This window comes from Rhopalosiphum padi, chromosome 3 (assembly GCF_020882245.1).
Source record: "Rhopalosiphum padi isolate XX-2018 chromosome 3, ASM2088224v1, whole genome shotgun sequence".
Classification (NCBI taxonomy): Eukaryota; Metazoa; Arthropoda; class Insecta; order Hemiptera; family Aphididae; genus Rhopalosiphum; species Rhopalosiphum padi.
In genome coordinates, this window is record NC_083599.1 from 65,412,725 (window position 1) to 65,429,772 (window position 17,048).

Below are 17,048 nucleotides of genomic sequence, written 5' to 3' on the forward strand. Positions count from 1 at the left end.
AGTATCTTTGTTCCTATATTATGTGGGAGATAGACATAAAAAACAAATGCTGGTGTAACGGCCCCTTATAATAAACAGGAAACAAACCGATTTTTCACATTGCATTGATCATTATATATTAAGTCATGGTTTTTTTTAAAAATAATTTTTGTTATACTAAATAATATGAAATCGTTAATTATTTATTTGTAGGAATGCGCGAACATTGATTGTTTGGGAACCGCTGCTATATAATATACCTTAACTACACGCGTTTTAGAATTTATAACATACATAATTAATCTATAATTATTAAATAAAATCATATTTACTTGTATGGACCTTCGAAATGCTAAAACTGCGGCAAAGACTGTTGACAACACGTTCAAATGGCGTAGCGAACAGAACACTGACCACACTGTAGGCTGTAACTAAATGTACGTCGACGTTGAATCATGTTCAAAACTTAAATGATTGTGGAAATCGGTTCGACTAGTTTACAAGACAGCGAAGTAAAATTCCGACGGTGGCCGATCGCAGAAACACAGTGTCGCCTGCAACAAAAAAGATTCTATTATACTATATTATAAGCATATACCTGAAGAGGACTCAAGAGAAGGGATCGTCGTGGCTCGGGTGTGGTGCTATTATGTTATTGGCGTGAGTGTATATAGCGTGTAAGTATATAAATGTACATTATGTACCTCAGTTATATATACATTTAGTATGTCGTAGGTATAAAATTTAAACCTACCTATACGGGATGACTCTTTTATCATTAAACACTCATTATTTCGAAAAGTATTGACTTTTTAACATTTTTTTTTCAAAATATATATTTTTTTCATGCTTTTCTCCAACTGTACCTATGATATTTTTATTTTATTTTTACATGACCAAAAATTAATTTTTTGTTTCCAGTGGCGGCTATCCTAGAGTAGAGATGGGTGGAGTGGGTTGTCTGTGTAATTTTTCTTATGCGAATAATACAGAATAATACTTTGAACTGTTTTAATCTTGTATAATAGACAATTATTATACGTTACAAACACTCAAACACAATTATTAACGTTTTTGTAATGTGTACAATGTTTCGAACAGATTCGTATGTCATTCAAAGACGTCACAGCCACCGAATAATCGGATCTGAATCGAACCGCACGCGTTGTCAGACCATTATAGCGGCACACGAAACGGGAAGCTCAAACAAGAATGATACACCCGTAACGCGGAACTCTGACGAGTCTCTGGAACTGTGCCATTTGCGCGCTAGATCCGACGTACGAACGACTCGTCTTTCTGTGGAACATAACCCGCCGTAACTATGTGCGTGTCGACAACGACGATGGCGCACGGGGGAAACGGGTTTTTACGAATATACGTTCTGTTTAAGAAACATACTTGAACACTTACGAATAATGTATTCCTACGAATGACTGTTTATCGCATAAATGCGGCAACGAAAAAAATTAGAAATATGCATTCACGCAAATTTTTTAATACAGATGTGACGAAAAAAGCAAACGCAACACACCAAACAATAGCTGACGTACTGCCCGAACGGTGCCCGATTTATATGGGCCACGGAACAAGGAAAAGGTCGAATTTTGTTTGTGCATACCAGAGCTATACTAATTTTGAAGCATTAAGAGAACAGGAAATACTCTTTTTTTTAAAATATAAAATAGATGCTTTTGCGCTAAACAGAACCAGAGAGTCATAATCGTGGAAATACGGAGTAACTTTGTTCCTATATTATGTGGGAGATAGACATAAAAAACAAATGCTGGTGTAAAGGCCCCTTATAATAAACTGGAAACAAACCGATTTTTCACATTGCATTGATCATTATATATTAAGTCATCGTTTTTTTTAAAAATAATTTTTGTTATACTAAATAATATGAAATCGTTAATTATTTATTTGTAGGAGGCGCGATTATTTATTTTTATTTTTAGGAATGCGCGAACCGTGATAGTTTGGGAACCGCTGCTATATAATGTACCTTAACTACACGCGTTTTAGAATTTATAACATACATAATTAATCTATAATTATTAAATAAAATCATATTTACTTGTATGGACCTTCGAAATGCTAAAACTGCGGCAAAGACTGTTGACAACACGTTCAAATGGCGTAGCGAACAGAACACTGACCACACTGTAGGCTGTAACTGAATGTACGTCGACGTTGAATCGTGTTCAAAACTCAAATGATTGTGGAAATCGGTTCGACTGGTTTACAAGACAGCGAAGTAAAATTCCGACGGTGGCCGATCGCAGAAACACAGTGTCGCCTGCAACAAAAAAGATTCTATTATACTATATTATAAGCATATACCTGAAGAGGACTCAAGAGAAGGGATCGTCGTGGCTCGGGTGTGGTGCTATTATGTTATTGGCGTGAGTGTATATAGCGTGTAAGTATATAAATGTACATTATGTACCTCAGTTATATATACATTTAGTATGTCGTAGGTATAAAATTTAAACCTACCTATACGGGATGACTCTTTTATCATTAAACACTCATTATTTCGAAAAGTATTGACTTTTTAACATTTTTTTTTCAAAATATATATTTTTTTCATGCTTTTCTCCAACTGTACCTATGATATTTTTATTTTATTTTTACATGACCAAAAATTAATTTTTTGTTTCCAGTGGCGGCTATCCTAGAGTAGAGATGGGTGGAGTGGGTTGTCTGTGTAATTTTTCTTATGCGAATAATACAGAATAATACTTTGAACTGTTTTAATCTTGTATAATAGACAATTATTATACGTTACAAACACTCAAACACAATTATTAACGTTTTTGTAATGTGTACAATGTTTCGAACAGATTCGTATGTCATTCAAAGACGTCACAGCCACCGAATAATCGGATCTGAATCGAACCGCACGCGTTGTCAGACCATTATAGCGGCACACGAAACGGGAAGCTCAAACAAGAATGATACACCCGTAACGCGGAACTCTGACGAGTCTCTGGAACTGTGCCATTTGCGCGCTAGATCCGACGTACGAACGACTCGTCTTTCTGTGGAACATAACCCGCCGTAACTATGTGCGTGTCGACAACGACGATGGCGCACGGGGGAAACGGGTTTTTACGAATATACGTTCTGTTTAAGAAACATACTTGAACACTTACGAATAATGTATTCCTACGAATGACTGTTTATCGCATAAATGCGGCAACGAAAAAAATTAGAAATATGCATTAACGCAAATATTTAATACAGATGTGACGAAAAAAGCAAACGCAACACATCAAACAATAGCTGACGTACTGCCCGAACAGTGCCCGAATTATATGGGCCACGGAACAAGGAAATGGTCGAATTTTGTTTGTGCATACCAAAGCTATACTAATTTTGAAGCATTAAGAGAACAGGAAATACTCTTTTTTTAAAAAAATATAATAGATGCTTTTGCGCTAAACTGAACCATAGAATCATAATTGTGGAAATACGGAGTATCTTTGTTCCTATATTATGTGGGAGATAGACATAAAAAACAAATGCTGGTGTAACGGCCCCTTATAATAAACAGGAAACAAACCGATTTTTCACATTGCATTGATCATTATATATTAAGTCATGGTTTTTTTTAAAAATAATTTTTGTTATACTAAATAATATGAAATCGTTAATTATTTATTTGTAGGAATGCGCGAACATTGATTGTTTGGGAACCGCTGCTATATAATATACCTTAACTACACGCGTTTTAGAATTTATAACATACATAATTAATCTATAATTATTAAATAAAATCATATTTACTTGTATGGACCTTCGAAATGCTAAAACTGCGGCAAAGACTGTTGACAACACGTTCAAATGGCGTAGCGAACAGAACACTGACCACACTGTAGGCTGTAACTAAATGTACGTCGACGTTGAATCATGTTCAAAACTTAAATGATTGTGGAAATCGGTTCGACTAGTTTACAAGACAGCGAAGTAAAATTCCGACGGTGGCCGATCGCAGAAACACAGTGTCGCCTGCAACAAAAAAGATTCTATTATACTATATTATAAGCATATACCTGAAGAGGACTCAAGAGAAGGGATCGTCGTGGCTCGGGTGTGGTGCTATTATGTTATTGGCGTGAGTGTATATAGCGTGTAAGTATATAAATGTACATTATGTACCTCAGTTATATATACATTTAGTATGTCGTAGGTATAAAATTTAAACCTACCTATACGGGATGACTCTTTTATCATTAAACACTCATTATTTCGAAAAGTATTGACTTTTTAACATTTTTTTTTCAAAATATATATTTTTTTCATGCTTTTCTCCAACTGTACCTATGATATTTTTATTTTATTTTTACATGACCAAAAATTAATTTTTTGTTTCCAGTGGCGGCTATCCTAGAGTAGAGATGGGTGGAGTGGGTTGTCTGTGTAATTTTTCTTATGCGAATAATACAGAATAATACTTTGAACTGTTTTAATCTTGTATAATAGACAATTATTATACGTTACAAACACTCAAACACAATTATTAACGTTTTTGTAATGTGTACAATGTTTCGAACAGATTCGTATGTCATTCAAAGACGTCACAGCCACCGAATAATCGGATCTGAATCGAACCGCACGCGTTGTCAGACCATTATAGCGGCACACGAAACGGGAAGCTCAAACAAGAATGATACACCCGTAACGCGGAACTCTGACGAGTCTCTGGAACTGTGCCATTTGCGCGCTAGATCCGACGTACGAACGACTCGTCTTTCTGTGGAACATAACCCGCCGTAACTATGTGCGTGTCGACAACGACGATGGCGCACGGGGAAACGGGTTTTTACGAATATACGTTCTGTTTAAGAAACATACTTGAACACTTACGAATAATGTATTCCTACGAATGACTGTTTATCGCATAAATGCGGCAACGAAAAAAATTAGAAATATGCATTCACGCAAATTTTTTAATACAGATGTGACGAAAAAAGCAAACGCAACACACCAAACAATAGCTGACGTACTGCCCGAACGGTGCCCGATTTATATGGGCCACGGAACAAGGAAAAGGTCGAATTTTGTTTGTGCATACCAGAGCTATACTAATTTTGAAGCATTAAGAGAACAGGAAATACTCTTTTTTTTAAAATATAAAATAGATGCTTTTGCGCTAAACAGAACCAGAGAGTCATAATCGTGGAAATACGGAGTAACTTTGTTCCTATATTATGTGGGAGATAGACATAAAAAACAAATGCTGGTGTAAAGGCCCCTTATAATAAACTGGAAACAAACCGATTTTTCACATTGCATTGATCATTATATATTAAGTCATCGTTTTTTTTAAAAATAATTTTTGTTATACTAAATAATATGAAATCGTTAATTATTTATTTGTAGGAGGCGCGATTATTTATTTTTATTTTTAGGAATGCGCGAACCGTGATAGTTTGGGAACCGCTGCTATATAATGTACCTTAACTACACGCGTTTTAGAATTTATAACATACATAATTAATCTATAATTATTAAATAAAATCATATTTACTTGTATGGACCTTCGAAATGCTAAAACTGCGGCAAAGACTGTTGACAACACGTTCAAATGGCGTAGCGAACAGAACACTGACCACACTGTAGGCTGTAACTGAATGTACGTCGACGTTGAATCGTGTTCAAAACTCAAATGATTGTGGAAATCGGTTCGACTGGTTTACAAGACAGCGAAGTAAAATTCCGACGGTGGCCGATCGCAGAAACACAGTGTCGCCTGCAACAAAAAAGATTCTATTATACTATATTATAAGCATATACCTGAAGAGGACTCAAGAGAAGGGATCGTCGTGGCTCGGGTGTGGTGCTATTATGTTATTGGCGTGAGTGTATATAGCGTGTAAGTATATAAATGTACATTATGTACCTCAGTTATATATACATTTAGTATGTCGTAGGTATAAAATTTAAACCTACCTATACGGGATGACTCTTTTATCATTAAACACTCATTATTTCGAAAAGTATTGACTTTTTAACATTTTTTTTTCAAAATATATATTTTTTTCATGCTTTTCTCCAACTGTACCTATGATATTTTTATTTTATTTTTACATGACCAAAAATTAATTTTTTGTTTCCAGTGGCGGCTATCCTAGAGTAGAGATGGGTGGAGTGGGTTGTCTGTGTAATTTTTCTTATGCGAATAATACAGAATAATACTTTGAACTGTTTTAATCTTGTATAATAGACAATTATTATACGTTACAAACACTCAAACACAATTATTAACGTTTTTGTAATGTGTACAATGTTTCGAACAGATTCGTATGTCATTCAAAGACGTCACAGCCACCGAATAATCGGATCTGAATCGAACCGCACGCGTTGTCAGACCATTATAGCGGCACACGAAACGGGAAGCTCAAACAAGAATGATACACCCGTAACGCGGAACTCTGACGAGTCTCTGGAACTGTGCCATTTGCGCGCTAGATCCGACGTACGAACGACTCGTCTTTCTGTGGAACATAACCCGCCGTAACTATGTGCGTGTCGACAACGACGATGGCGCACGGGGAAACGGGTTTTTACGAATATACGTTCTGTTTAAGAAACATACTTGAACACTTACGAATAATGTATTCCTACGAATGACTGTTTATCGCATAAATGCGGCAACGAAAAAAATTAGAAATATGCATTCACGCAAATTTTTTAATACAGATGTGACGAAAAAAGCAAACGCAACACACCAAACAATAGCTGACGTACTGCCCGAACGGTGCCCGATTTATATAGGCCACGGAACAAGGAAAAGGTCGAATTTTGTTTGTGCATACCAGAGCTATACTAATTTTGAAGCATTAAGAGAACAGGAAATACTCTTTTTTTTAAAATATAAAATAGATGCTTTTGCGCTAAACAGAACCAGAGAGTCATAATCGTGGAAATACGGAGTAACTTTGTTCCTATATTATGTGGGAGATAGACATAAAAAACAAATGCTGGTGTAAAGGCCCCTTATAATAAACTGGAAACAAACCGATTTTTCACATTGCATTGATCATTATATATTAAGTCATCGTTTTTTTTAAAAATAATTTTTGTTATACTAAATAATATGAAATCGTTAATTATTTATTTGTAGGAGGCGCGATTATTTATTTTTATTTTTAGGAATGCGCGAACCGTGATAGTTTGGGAACCGCTGCTATATAATGTACCTTAACTACACGCGTTTTAGAATTTATAACATACATAATTAATCTATAATTATTAAATAAAATCATATTTACTTGTATGGACCTTCGAAATGCTAAAACTGCGGCAAAGACTGTTGACAACACGTTCAAATGGCGTAGCGAACAGAACACTGACCACACTGTAGGCTGTAACTGAATGTACGTCGACGTTGAATCGTGTTCAAAACTCAAATGATTGTGGAAATCGGTTCGACTGGTTTACAAGACAGCGAAGTAAAATTCCGACGGTGGCCGATCGCAGAAACACAGTGTCGCCTGCAACAAAAAAGATTCTATTATACTATATTATAAGCATATACCTGAAGAGGACTCAAGAGAAGGGATCGTCGTGGCTCGGGTGTGGTGCTATTATGTTATTGGCGTGAGTGTATATAGCGTGTAAGTATATAAATGTACATTATGTACCTCAGTTATATATACATTTAGTATGTCGTAGGTATAAAATTTAAACCTACCTATACGGGATGACTCTTTTATCATTAAACACTCATTATTTCGAAAAGTATTGACTTTTTAACATTTTTTTTTCAAAATATATATTTTTTTCATGCTTTTCTCCAACTGTACCTATGATATTTTTATTTTATTTTTACATGACCAAAAATTAATTTTTTGTTTCCAGTGGCGGCTATCCTAGAGTAGAGATGGGTGGAGTGGGTTGTCTGTGTAATTTTTCTTATGCGAATAATACAGAATAATACTTTGAACTGTTTTAATCTTGTATAATAGACAATTATTATACGTTACAAACACTCAAACACAATTATTAACGTTTTTGTAATGTGTACAATGTTTCGAACAGATTCGTATGTCATTCAAAGACGTCACAGCCACCGAATAATCGGATCTGAATCGAACCGCACGCGTTGTCAGACCATTATAGCGGCACACGAAACGGGAAGCTCAAACAAGAATGATACACCCGTAACGCGGAACTCTGACGAGTCTCTGGAACTGTGCCATTTGCGCGCTAGATCCGACGTACGAACGACTCGTCTTTCTGTGGAACATAACCCGCCGTAACTATGTGCGTGTCGACAACGACGATGGCGCACGGGGAAACGGGTTTTTACGAATATACGTTCTGTTTAAGAAACATACTTGAACACTTACGAATAATGTATTCCTACGAATGACTGTTTATCGCATAAATGCGGCAACGAAAAAAATTAGAAATATGCATTCACGCAAATTTTTTAATACAGATGTGACGAAAAAAGCAAACGCAACACACCAAACAATAGCTGACGTACTGCCCGAACGGTGCCCGATTTATATGGGCCACGGAACAAGGAAAAGGTCGAATTTTGTTTGTGCATACCAGAGCTATACTAATTTTGAAGCATTAAGAGAACAGGAAATACTCTTTTTTTTAAAATATAAAATAGATGCTTTTGCGCTAAACAGAACCAGAGAGTCATAATCGTGGAAATACGGAGTAACTTTGTTCCTATATTATGTGGGAGATAGACATAAAAAACAAATGCTGGTGTAAAGGCCCCTTATAATAAACTGGAAACAAACCGATTTTTCACATTGCATTGATCATTATATATTAAGTCATCGTTTTTTTTAAAAATAATTTTTGTTATACTAAATAATATGAAATCGTTAATTATTTATTTGTAGGAGGCGCGATTATTTATTTTTATTTTTAGGAATGCGCGAACCGTGATAGTTTGGGAACCGCTGCTATATAATGTACCTTAACTACACGCGTTTTAGAATTTATAACATACATAATTAATCTATAATTATTAAATAAAATCATATTTACTTGTATGGACCTTCGAAATGCTAAAACTGCGGCAAAGACTGTTGACAACACGTTCAAATGGCGTAGCGAACAGAACACTGACCACACTGTAGGCTGTAACTGAATGTACGTCGACGTTGAATCGTGTTCAAAACTCAAATGATTGTGGAAATCGGTTCGACTGGTTTACAAGACAGCGAAGTAAAATTCCGACGGTGGCCGATCGCAGAAACACAGTGTCGCCTGCAACAAAAAAGATTCTATTATACTATATTATAAGCATATACCTGAAGAGGACTCAAGAGAAGGGATCGTCGTGGCTCGGGTGTGGTGCTATTATGTTATTGGCGTGAGTGTATATAGCGTGTAAGTATATAAATGTACATTATGTACCTCAGTTATATATACATTTAGTATGTCGTAGGTATAAAATTTAAACCTACCTATACGGGATGACTCTTTTATCATTAAACACTCATTATTTCGAAAAGTATTGACTTTTTAACATTTTTTTTTCAAAATATATATTTTTTTCATGCTTTTCTCCAACTGTACCTATGATATTTTTATTTTATTTTTACATGACCAAAAATTAATTTTTTGTTTCCAGTGGCGGCTATCCTAGAGTAGAGATGGGTGGAGTGGGTTGTCTGTGTAATTTTTCTTATGCGAATAATACAGAATAATACTTTGAACTGTTTTAATCTTGTATAATAGACAATTATTATACGTTACAAACACTCAAACACAATTATTAACGTTTTTGTAATGTGTACAATGTTTCGAACAGATTCGTATGTCATTCAAAGACGTCACAGCCACCGAATAATCGGATCTGAATCGAACCGCACGCGTTGTCAGACCATTATAGCGGCACACGAAACGGGAAGCTCAAACAAGAATGATACACCCGTAACGCGGAACTCTGACGAGTCTCTGGAACTGTGCCATTTGCGCGCTAGATCCGACGTACGAACGACTCGTCTTTCTGTGGAACATAACCCGCCGTAACTATGTGCGTGTCGACAACGACGATGGCGCACGGGGAAACGGGTTTTTACGAATATACGTTCTGTTTAAGAAACATACTTGAACACTTACGAATAATGTATTCCTACGAATGACTGTTTATCGCATAAATGCGGCAACGAAAAAAATTAGAAATATGCATTCACGCAAATTTTTTAATACAGATGTGACGAAAAAAGCAAACGCAACACACCAAATAATAGCTGACGTACTGCCCGAACGGTGCCCGATTTATATGGGCCACGGAACAAGGAAAAGGTCGAATTTTGTTTGTGCATACCAGAGCTATACTAATTTTGAAGCATTAAGAGAACAGGAAATACTCTTTTTTTTAAAATATAAAATAGATGCTTTTGCGCTAAACAGAACCAGAGAGTCATAATCGTGGAAATACGGAGTAACTTTGTTCCTATATTATGTGGGAGATAGACATAAAAAACAAATGCTGGTGTAAAGGCCCCTTATAATAAACTGGAAACAAACCGATTTTTCACATTGCATTGATCATTATATATTAAGTCATCGTTTTTTTTAAAAATAATTTTTGTTATACTAAATAATATGAAATCGTTAATTATTTATTTGTAGGAGGCGCGATTATTTATTTTTATTTTTAGGAATGCGCGAACCGTGATAGTTTGGGAACCGCTGCTATATAATGTACCTTAACTACACGCGTTTTAGAATTTATAACATACATAATTAATCTATAATTATTAAATAAAATCATATTTACTTGTATGGACCTTCGAAATGCTAAAACTGCGGCAAAGACTGTTGACAACACGTTCAAATGGCGTAGCGAACAGAACACTGACCACACTGTAGGCTGTAACTGAATGTACGTCGACGTTGAATCGTGTTCAAAACTCAAATGATTGTGGAAATCGGTTCGACTGGTTTACAAGACAGCGAAGTAAAATTCCGACGGTGGCCGATCGCAGAAACACAGTGTCGCCTGCAACAAAAAAGATTCTATTATACTATATTATAAGCATATACCTGAAGAGGACTCAAGAGAAGGGATCGTCGTGGCTCGGGTGTGGTGCTATTATGTTATTGGCGTGAGTGTATATAGCGTGTAAGTATATAAATGTACATTATGTACCTCAGTTATATATACATTTAGTATGTCGTAGGTATAAAATTTAAACCTACCTATACGGGATGACTCTTTTATCATTAAACACTCATTATTTCGAAAAGTATTGACTTTTTAACATTTTTTTTTCAAAATATATATTTTTTTCATGCTTTTCTCCAACTGTACCTATGATATTTTTATTTTATTTTTACATGACCAAAAATTAATTTTTTGTTTCCAGTGGCGGCTATCCTAGAGTAGAGATGGGTGGAGTGGGTTGTCTGTGTAATTTTTCTTATGCGAATAATACAGAATAATACTTTGAACTGTTTTAATCTTGTATAATAGACAATTATTATACGTTACAAACACTCAAACACAATTATTAACGTTTTTGTAATGTGTACAATGTTTCGAACAGATTCGTATGTCATTCAAAGACGTCACAGCCACCGAATAATCGGATCTGAATCGAACCGCACGCGTTGTCAGACCATTATAGCGGCACACGAAACGGGAAGCTCAAACAAGAATGATACACCCGTAACGCGGAACTCTGACGAGTCTCTGGAACTGTGCCATTTGCGCGCTAGATCCGACGTACGAACGACTCGTCTTTCTGTGGAACATAACCCGCCGTAACTATGTGCGTGTCGACAACGACGATGGCGCACGGGGGAAACGGGTTTTTACGAATATACGTTCTGTTTAAGAAACATACTTGAACACTTACGAATAATGTATTCCTACGAATGACTGTTTATCGCATAAATGCGGCAACGAAAAAAATTAGAAATATGCATTCACGCAAATTTTTTAATACAGATGTGACGAAAAAAGCAAACGCAACACACCAAACAATAGCTGACGTACTGCCCGAACGGTGCCCGAATTATATGGGCCACGGAACAAGGAAATGGTCGAATTTTGTTGGTGCATGCCAAAGCTATACTAATTTTGAAGCATTAAGAGAACAGGAAATACTCTTTTTTTAAAAAAATATAATAGATGCTTTTGCGCTAAACTGAACCAGAGAATCATAATCGTGGAAATACGGAGTATCTTTGTTCCTATATTATGTGGCAGATAGACATAAAAAACAAATGCTGGTGTAACGGCCCCTTATAATAAACTGGAAACAAACCGATTTTTCACATTGCATTGATCATTATATATTAAGTCATAGTTTTTTTTAAAAATAATTTTTGTTATACTAAATAATATGAAATCGTTAATTATTTATTTTTAGGAGGCGCGATTATTTATTTTTATTTTTAGGAATGCGCGAACCGTGATAGTTTGGGAACCGCTGCTATATAATGTACCTTAACTACACGCGTTTTAGAATTTATAACATACATAATTAATCTATAATTATTAAATAAAATCATATTTACTTGTATGGACCTTCGAAATGCTAAAACTGCGGCAAAGACTGTTGACAACACGTTCAAATGGCGTAGCGAACAGAACACTGACCACACTGTAGGCTGTAACTGAATGTACGTCTACGTTGAATCGTGTTCAAAACTCAAATGATTGTGGAAATCGGTTCGACTGGTTTACAAGACAGCGAAGTAAAATTCCGACGGTGGCCGATCGCAGAAACACAGTGTCGCCTGCAACAAAAAAGATTCTATTATACTATATTATAAGCATATACCTGAAGAGGACTCAAGAGAAGGGATCGTCGTGGCTCGGGTGTGGTGCTATTATGTTATTGGCGTGAGTGTATATAGCGTGTAAGTATATAAATGTACATTATGTACCTCAGTTATATATACATTTAGTATGTCGTAGGTATAAAATTTAAACCTACCTATACGGGATGACTCTTTTATCATTAAACACTCATTATTTCGAAAAGTATTGACTTTTTAACATTTTTTTTTCAAAATATATATTTTTTTCATGCTTTTCTCCAACTGTACCTATGATATTTTTATTTTTTTTTTACATTTTTTTAGTTAATAGTGAAACCACTATCGACTTTTGCTTTTCAAATGGCAACCCACGAATCATCCTGTACATCGCCGGACCCATCACATGTGCGATATGGCAGTTTTTATTAATCTTTATTCAGAGTAATACTTTCATCATATAAAATAAATTTAAGAAATATATAATATTTCAAAAAAATAAAATAATTAAGCCTTATCAGCGTTTAATGTAAATGAAAATAATAAGTACAAGAAATCTGTAGCCTGAAGTAAAAAAATGTAGCGATAACATTATAATTATGTTTGTGAAAATGTTTAAGTAGGTAAATACTAAATTGTAATAAATTGTCATTTTGTTTATTACAACTCATTTGTGGATGGGGGCTATGGCTATATGGCTATATACGGTACTGTTTACAAATAGTTGCCAGATTTTTTATTTTCCCAAGGCCACAAAATACCTATATCAGGCCCTGGCTTGTTCATATATATTCTCAAAAGTAGCATTTTTAATGATATGATCGTATTGTTATATAAGTATTTAGATGTGTGTAAAATAAAAATTACATTATAACATGTATAACAATTGTAATAATAAATTGTGATAGATAGCTACGTTTAAATATTTTTTTATAAAAAAAAAAAAAAATAATTAAAATAATATAGTAGAATAATTATTGATCACCACCGTTAAGATATATTCTTTTAATTTAAACATATTTAACGGGACATTCTATACAGTCCGCGTATTACATTAATTTCAAATAATGTTAAATAAATTTCATGATCACTATAATATGTGCGTAATATATTATTAATCCAGCGTCTGAAATTGATATATTTTAAATCAAACAACGTTGTTTTTCATAAATTATTATATTTCTACTTTAACTTAGTATGACTTTTATGAATTTAATGTTAATTTTTATAGTATAATAATAAAACTAAGGCAGTTTAGGTATCTTATTTTTGTCCCCCGTTTGAAATCAACGATACAATAAAAGAAACAACTAATAATGTCCAATATATAGTTATTAAATTAATGTCCTGCGACGCTGTGGGATATTTTTTTATATACATATTACTGTAAAAATATATTATATATGTAATATGTAAATATAGCAACCATATAGTAAATTTACTATATATTATACTACATTTTATAATTTATTTAAAATTGATTTTTGTTTTTAATGAACAAAAATACGGATTTTGAGCCTATATTTTTGATTCTATAAGATAATAAAAAATATTGAGTTATTAATTGTTTAAATAATCATCAAATACGCAGACAAAGATATTTTATTTTTCAATGTGAGACAGCTATGTTAAGTTGATATTTCGGAAATATATATAAAAAATCAGAAAACTATAAATATTATTAATCCACTCGCATTACGCTAAATGTGTTAGCATAATAATAGATAATTAAACTAAATACGATGCGTTTTGAATGGGCAAAGATGAAGTGCACGTGGTACCTATATTTAACTAGCTTTAGCTATAGAATACACACATATTATTAGAATTCGGGACTTTTTGCATTTGCATGTTTTTTGTAGTGGTCGTAGATTATTCTAGGCAAGTTATAACTTATTGTTTTATGAAATGGCGAAACTAAATAGGTACGAAGTTAAAATTTGCATATTTTGTCATATTTTAGAAAAAGCGCATATTTGAGCAAACTCTTAGCATATTTGTGCATATTGTGTATTGTTTAAATTTGTATGTACGTAAAATTATCGGGGAAAATCATAATTGGAAAATATTTAAATAAATTAAGATCATAGCTTTCGATTAAATATTTCAAAAACCACTAAATTATATAGATAAATACGTATTATAATTATAAATAATAATAAAAACTGATTAATAATTATTGATTATCATTATATATATATATATATATATATATAGTATTTTATTTCTACGTAATAGTAGTCAGTACGTACACATATAATTATAAATTGATACATATACCCAAAAACGTAAGGTATGTTGTAGGTACCTATTAAAGTGATTTATAAACAATTTTTCATACAATAACTTATAATATTATACCTACCTATATAATAGCTATAATTACCAATAACATAATATAATTTTGTGAAATTTTTGGTAATAAAATAGGTAGGTTGTAATCTCGGTCCGATAATTTTGTCATTTACATAATATAAAATTAAGGAAATATTGGTGAGTGAATACACCAAACACGTAACGGCTTTTTACTTAAAAAAATAAATTTATATTTAAATACATTACATTATTACATTATAATTTTACTATTTTTACACTCTTTTACACTTACAATTGTATACATAAATACATTTAACTTGTATTTTTTGTACTGAATACTCAAATTAGATCCAACATTGAAAGATTTCATCTATATTTTTAATATATAATGAAAATAATTTTTGGAGGATAACGTGAGGCGCCTCTTCGTGATGTCCTCTGGGTAATTCTAAATGGTTCTCAAAAATATTATAAGAAAATTAAACGTTTATTTTTATTCGGGTCGATTTTACACCGTCAAACATTTGTACCTGAAAGAAACAAGGGCCGTTTTACAACTAAATCATTTTTACCTAAAAAAATATGGGCCGAATTTATAATGAACCTTTTGAACATATTTTTTTTGTTCGGGCCACGAGTTTAGAATCGCCTCCGAGAAAGACGGATAATCGAGATTCTATATTGTACTAATTATAATATTTAATCGTGTCTTACAGATTTTTACCGTTTTTCAGATTTGTCGCTTCACAAAGCCAAAACGTGCTGAGAAAAAAAATAATAATACATTATAACTTATAAAATTGTATATCTATTATCTATTATAAAAACACGTTCGAACTTCGTAACTATAATATATATAATATGTATACGCTATTGTACATATTTTGCAGTGCATTACTCACACATCGTCGTCGATTGTGTTGAAAATACCATTATATGACACTATATATATATATATGATGCTGTTGTACTTAAGTCAGGCATAAATATATATATAGTATAATATGGTATAATGAAATGGCAGAATAAAATGTGAGATGCGTGAAATCACTGTAGTGATCTATATATAGTCATATATATGTCTGTCACAGCGTATTTCTAATTTCGTGCGCGAAAAATGGTGATGGTGATCGCGTAATATATCAAGAATAACCGACGAATAATTTCCGCTATTTTTGACACACCCGCGGTGTAACATATATATGTGTATACATATTATAGTTAGGTCGTAGGTATATACTCGACCGCAACGATCATCCAAAGACGAGTACCTATACCTACGACTTACCTACATATATATATTGTATACACATAGCTAGACGATATTGTACAATACCTACGGTGCTATGATGACTGCAACTGACAGCATATATAATTTATAACGAATCTGAAGGGACCAAGAGATTTCTTTCGTTAAAGAGAGTTTTCGTAATAGAGAGTGTTTAACGTCGATAATAAAATGCGCTGCATGCAACTGGTTTGCGCACATTCAAAATTTTTTACCTGAAAATCGACGACTCGTATGCGCACGACGAAATCAGTCATTTACCTGAAAATAGATCACTCGTTTGCGTACGACTACAACACAAAATATTTTATAGCAATATTATCTTATAAGTGTAGGTTATATCATTTTGGATTTTCTAAACTACTTTTAGGATAGTTTTAGTAGGTATGGTTCAGTTTCAGTACAGTTGTGGCTAATGTGTTGGACGACGTAAACTATTTAATATGGACGTTGAAATTTCTAATATTTTTGAAACTCGGCGAGGAAAACGATGTTTTAATATTGACAATTATAAATTTAGTGAGTATCGGGTTTGAATGAATGGAAATTTTAATTTTAGATGTACTAATAAAAAATGTCCTGCGAGTATTATTGTTAATAAATTAAATTAAATAATAAAAGTAACCGACTCTCATAATCATGAAGAGTATAATAATCGAACAATGACGAGAGAAATAATCAGGAGTACTGTTAAACATAGTGCAGAAAA

The 17,048-nt window shown here is 33.5% G+C and overlaps 1 long non-coding RNA gene across 1 annotated transcript; it reads right to left on the reverse strand.

Annotated features, from left to right (window-relative positions):
• Positions 1-317: 317 nt before the first annotated feature.
• LOC132926869 (uncharacterized) lies at positions 318-12,607 on the reverse strand. The gene is made up of 8 exons (XR_009661547.1): positions 12,493-12,607; positions 10,748-10,969; positions 9,004-9,225; positions 7,260-7,481; positions 5,516-5,737; positions 3,772-3,993; positions 2,057-2,278; positions 318-533 (listed from the first exon to the last, which is right to left on the reverse strand). It is a non-coding gene; the product is annotated as an uncharacterized LOC132926869 (long non-coding RNA).
• Between the last annotated feature and the right edge of the window lie 4,441 nt (positions 12,608-17,048).